The sequence below is a fragment of the Coffea arabica genome, chromosome 8e (assembly GCF_036785885.1).
Source record: "Coffea arabica cultivar ET-39 chromosome 8e, Coffea Arabica ET-39 HiFi, whole genome shotgun sequence".
Lineage (NCBI taxonomy): Eukaryota > Viridiplantae > Streptophyta > Magnoliopsida > Gentianales > Rubiaceae > Coffea > Coffea arabica.
The window spans coordinates 44,136,824-44,143,477 of NC_092324.1; positions in this window are offsets into that span (position 1 = coordinate 44,136,824).

Consider the following 6,654-nt stretch of genomic DNA (forward strand, 5'->3'; position numbering starts at 1 on the left):
TGTTAACTTGCTCATTTTTTAGCATTACCAATTTATGATAAATTTTAGCCTATTTTCTTATCTTTATAAAATGAAATTTTAAATTTATATATGAAAAAAATGTTAGGGGTTCAAAATTTTTGGATTAAGTTTTTATATTAATTTTTATAGTATTTAGTTCAAATTTTTATATTCTTATTATTCAATTATTAAATAATAGGTAATTTTGTGACAGAGTATAAATGAAAAAAAATTGGTAATTAAGTTTATTGAACATTATAAGTAAATATTTAAAACTAATAATGGGTACAAAAAGTTGTGTAAATTGATAACTTAGTTTGCAAAAATGAATTTAAATTAGTTTACAAAAAGTTAAAATAAATGGATTATAAATGGGTAATTGGGTTATCCAATTCATTTTTTGACTTACCCATTTATACCCATCTAATTAAATAGGTATAAATGAGTTGACTCACTTATACCCATTACCCATTTTACCCAACCCAAACCCGCCCAAGTCACCCATTTTGACACCTCTAGCTGTGACCGGTGTAAAGGTTTCCATTAGCATGTTCGTATCTCAGAAAACTTTTTCTATGAGAAACATTATTTCCAAAAGCTAAACAGTAAAATTAATAGAATGGAAAAATCGTCCAACAGATCAAATTTGGTTCAAAGTTTTATGCATGATTAAGTTTCTTTCTTATTTATTCTTAGGTAAGTTATACTTTATCATCTTGTGTATCAGAGCCTTTGCACATAATCCCTTCGTGATTAAACTAAAGTGTCAAGCGATAGGAGATAACGTTCAAACTATAGAATCTCACCTCAAACAAAGACCCTAGGAAGTAATTGGATCTACCATTGTTTTTGGTATAAAAGTTCCTATAAAATTGGGAAATGCCTATAATGGATTAACTGAAATGTCAAGATTACCCTCGTTTCAAAGCTAAAATGACTGGAATGGCAAAAATATATACAAATGTAGTATGCATTACACTTTAGCCCCTATAATTTAGCATTTTTGCAAATAACCCTCTTACGATTTTCTAATCTATGTATAACCCTCATCATGTGGTTAATAAATAATTTCCATCTTGACATTGGAATAATTCTAATATTTTAATCAACTTTGCCACAAAGGAAAAATGTGAGGAAACCATATTTTTAATCAACTCTTAAAACCATAGGAGAGCTAAGTGATAGCTCAATCCCACACCATAAAGTTAAGACATGTCAGACTAGAATATAAATAGGAATTTAAGAGTTCAAATTAAAATTGAGACATTCATTTTGTCCTAATTAGGACGGAACTTAAAATCTTAAATAATTAGATTTGACCGCTAACGCTCGGGGTTAGGTGAACAGATTTTCAAGCTAGGGCCTCTTTTTTGGAATGATAACCAATTATAAGGGTCCATTTGGTTCATGGGATGATATAGAATTGGATTAATCATCCTGTGTGTCATTCCGTATTTGGTTGCATTTTATATATAAGATGACACATTCCAATTAATCGAATTAATCCCCTATATATGGGATAAAATAATCCCATGAAAGAGGTGATATTAGTCATCCTGGAATGACTAAGAGATAGGATGATGAAATATTAGACTAACTTATTCTTACAAATAATATAAATTTATACTATCATAATTATATAACCTTACCCTCACATGATAATATACTATGAATAGACTAATTTGCCCCTACAAATTAATTTATAATTTTTGACTAATTTGCTTCTACCACTAACATAACAATATTTGAACTAATTTGCTCTTGCGAATGATACAAATTCATACTGAATATTATATAACCATATTCTCACATAATAACATGATAATAAATGGATTAATTTGCCCCTACTAATTATATTAAAAGATTACTAATTTGCCCCCATTCATTTTTTAAAATTTTTGACAAATTCACCCTTATTAATTAATCTAAATTTTTTGACTAATTTGCCCCTACTTCATAATAAAAGGACTATATTATCGGTGGACTAAATTGCCCTTACAAACCTTATTTTCTCAACCAAATTCTATAGAAATACATAACCTTATCAATTGGGCTTTGCAAATGAGGGCTTCAATAAGCTCCACCTTCGCCCAGAGAAAAATTTTCTATATTGGCTTGAGTTTGGTTGATTTAAGGGATAATTTCAGAAACCTCCCCTGAGGTTTCTGACAATTTCATTGAGCTCCCATAAGATTTGAAAAATTGCACTTACCTCCCTTGATTTGATAGTTTTAGTAACAAAATCTTAAAATAATATTGACTTGGTCAATTTTTAAATGAATACCCAAAAATATCCTTGTGTAATGAGTTTTAATTTATTTTTCTATACAATTATAAGATTATATAATATAATTATAAGGAAAATGTGCCAAAATTTTCATGTTCATATCTACTATTTGATAAACAACTATAATAATAATTTTATTACTATGATATGATACTTTTGATGGTATTTTATTATGGATTTAGATTTATAAGATAGAAAAAATATTGAAATAATTAATTTAGAATTTATGAATTTTTGGAGTAGTGGGATTATCATAATTTAATAGTGCTTTTGGGCCATTTCTTTTTGATTTATTGTTACTTTTAATACCAAAAATAGAAAACAAAGATCAGCAAAAAACATTGGATTACATATAAAATTAATTCGTCAAAAAAATCACTAGTTCGACATTTGGTTATAATAGAAACTAGGGCAATAGTGGTAGTTTTACAATTTTATTAGCGAAAAATTAGAAAAAAATGAATAAGAAGGAAAAATAATGAAAAATAATTTTAAAACTCATTCTAAGTATAAGTATACAAAATAAGGGATTTTCATTAAAATATTTAGGGTTAAATGCAAAAAACCCCCACAAACTATATACCCAGTTGCAGTTTACCCCCTAAACTATAATAATAAGCATTTTCGCCCTTGAATGATATGTTTGGACAACACTACCCCTACTATCTTAAATCCTTTCTCTTTTTTTTTTCTCTATTAGCTTTTTTCATTTTTTCCTTTTATTTTCTTTTTTTCTCCTTCTCTCGTGGAACTAGCCAACGTCTCTCTCCGATGTGAAAAGACTTACATAAAAAATTTTACAATTTTTTAAACTGCTTTTTAATTTCTTTATTTGTTAAATTCATTCTTAATTTTTTGTCATAAATTCTTTGTTATTACAAAATATAAGTAGCTTATATTGTAAAGTGTATTAATCTAGTTATTCAACAATTTAAGTACCTATAAACTAATTAAGAGTTCACAGTTACTCAACTACTTATAATAAAAGTAACATATTATATATCACATAAAAATGAAAAGTTAGCAATTTTTATTTGTAGTGAAATAAAAAATAAGAATAAACAACAATAGTAGTTCATTTTGTTTGTTATTGATACTACTAATAATTGATTAATCAATTTCTCTATTTTATTATTATATATTTGAAAAGTTCAATTTCTTAAATGACATTGACTTCAATATTTGGAAAAAAAATCTTGTATTCCATAGATTTTTTTTTATAAAATATTGACATACGAAATTAAGAAATAAACAAATTTTGACTAATCTAGTCTACTTATTTAAACAATGTTTAAAGAAAAAAAAGGAAGAATTTAAAAAGATAATGATAGGGAAAAAAGAAAAAATAACAATGCTTAAAATAAAAGGGGTAGATTTGTCCAAACATATCATTCAAGGGGGCAAAATGCCTATTATTATAGTTTAGGAGGTAAACTGCAACTGGGTATATAGTTTGTGGGGGTTTTTTGCATTTAACCCAAATATTTAAGAGTACAATTGTCATTTTAAATGACAAGGGAGGTATGTGTAATTTTTCAAACTTCAGGGGAGCTCAATGAAATTGTCAGATATCTCAGGGGAGGTTTCTGAAATCATCCCTTGATTTAAAACTCTTAAGTGGGTTGGACTTTATTCAATTTAACCCTCGTTTAGCCAAAACTCGGCCAATTTTTTAATTGAATTTCAAATTTAGATTCAAAAACTAGGTTAAACTTATTTTTAAAGGTCCGAATGGGTTGAGTTTGAGTGAATGCAAATTTTTATATATTAAAACTCTTGATTTATTTTATAATTCTAAGGTTTCAAATTATTTTATTTTAATAAAAGTTATAAATTATTAAATTATTTTACTAAAACGATCCTACAAATTAAGGGGTACTTTGATCATTAAAATAGTAATCTTATCTCATCTAATATCTAATCAAACACATGATTGAGTTATTTTTCAATATATCATATTCAACCTAGAACCAACCAAACACTAGATAACTTGGATTATTAATTTGAGGATGACTTAACCCAGGATTAATAATCCAAGGATGAGTCTTTCTATTTCATCTGGTCTGTGAACTAAACAAACCCTAAAGCCCTGAAAACAAATAAATTGGGTAATAAGGTAGGAGCCTTTATGCTTACAAATCAAATGATTTGGATGTAAAATGGCTTATCGTCCTCTCAACTGTATATAAATCTATGCCTTTTTTTAATTTTGAATAATTACCATTATTTTAGTTCAACAGATGGATGGGCTAAATGTAGACGTCTCACTACTAAATGCACACGTTTTATTATTCAATTAAATAAAAAGAACAAATGCTTAAAATAGAGAAAACGATCCTTTGCAGACTGAATAAAAAGTTGGCATTTTGGCAAAAAAAAAAAAAAAAGAGTTGGCGCGTCGATAAATCCCTGCAGACTGTAGTTTTTTTTTTTTCTCTTTTTTTTGGAGCAAAATAGAAAAGAGTTAGATAAATCACCGTTTGTGCCACCACAAAAATTACAGCAAAATGCCACCTATGATAAAGCGAATTCATGCTAGATATAAAATCTGTTTCAATGGAAAAAAAAAGTTTAGTAAAACTTTTAAGTGCATTTATTTCAAATGAATGCAATTATTGGAACTAATTACACATAATAATCACTACAAATGAATATTCAAAAATAGCTCAATAAAAATATAGTTACCTGTATGTTCAAACATGAGGGAAGACGGCAATAAAGGCACGGGGAGCTGGGGAATAAGATCAATTATATTCCCAGATATTGGTGGCTAAAAAACTTCTTTAACCCAATCTTCAAATGCTCGAGCAGAGTTGAGCCGGTTGACTTCAACTTTTAAATCAGCATGACTAACACGACAAAACAAGAAAATAAAATGTTTAAAGCATACATTTATTTTCCAAGTAAAAATCCATAAGTATGTATCTCTTCAAGAGTGCACCAGCTAGCAATTTCACCTCGGAGCTTCAGATCTGCATACAGCTGCAAATCCAAAGAAAGCCACGCGTTATCCCTTCCCACCAAGAAGATATCCATTTCCTTGCTAGGGAGTGAATTAAGACTGACAGGGTGTCGAAGCCTGTGCAATAATAAATACCTGCTCAAACTAAAATTAATTTCTGTAGATAGCGGTGAGCAGGGTCGAATCCACAGGGACTGGGAGTAATTGTTTCTTTTCAAGTTCACAGTGACAAGGGGGGTGTTTTTATGCAGAAAGTGACAATCAAATAAATGCAAATAAAATCTAAGAAGCTACTAAAAATTAAATAACAAATTACCAAAATCAAATGAATGATAATTAAGGATCTAGCCAAGGAATAACTTCAGCAATGGTTCACCCAATTGATCATCGATAAGCAAAGGCAATCCCAATTATTTACTAATAAATAGGTTATAACTGCCAAACAAGCGATGACAGTCAACCCCTCCTTACTGTGTCGATGATTAAGGTACGCCCGTTAATCACTGCTCTAATTGAGAAATAATCCTAGGTACGCCCGTAGAATTTAATTCCCCAATTGCCTTACGTATTAGAGGAGCCCTATTCTAATCAAATAACGCACTACCAGGGTTATTTTAGATTAGCCCGTGTATTCCCCTGACACAAGTCTAATTATGCCAGTTGCCACTATTTTAGAGCAATTAAACAATTACGGATTTAATGCCCTAATTGACAATAGATTATCCAATCAACTAATTATCTGGATCCAAGACAATCAATTAATTAAATAACCATAAACATAGCAACCAAGAAATATGCGGATACCAATAAATAAAAGAAAAAGATAAAATTAAATCGATCTCACAAATTTTAGGCGACCCAGAGCCTTCGTTGTCCCTTGACTAGACAAAGGGATTTAGTTCATGTTTGCAGAACAAAGCCCAAACAGAATTGCAGAGAGAGACGCAGCCATCAATTGGGCAAATGCCCAAGTTCAATTCGTTTGAAGGAGTAAGCTAAGCTATCCTGCCATGCGTAAGAAAAGTAAAAAGCAAAGCTCCAGGAAAAGTCAACAATAAAGCTCCTAAGCTACAGACGAAAGACTAAGCAAAGCCAGCCATCCTTTCCTCTCTGAAGCATTCTACTCTAATGCCTCGCCATTGTGCGGCGGCTCTCCTCCGAGAGGAGGAAAATTCGAGAGAGACCCAAGAAGACTTCGGCCTCCTCCTTTTAATGCTGTCTGCGGGCCAATTACCAAGAAGGGTTGTGGTTTGATATTCCAAAAATGTCCCTAGATGCCTGCTACTTGAACTCTTTCTTGATAATTGTCAAATTGGCCTTGATTGTGATATTTTTGTTCTACTCCCTGAAATAAATATAAATTACGAAAAATGAGTAGAATCTAATAATTAATTCATATCAAGTT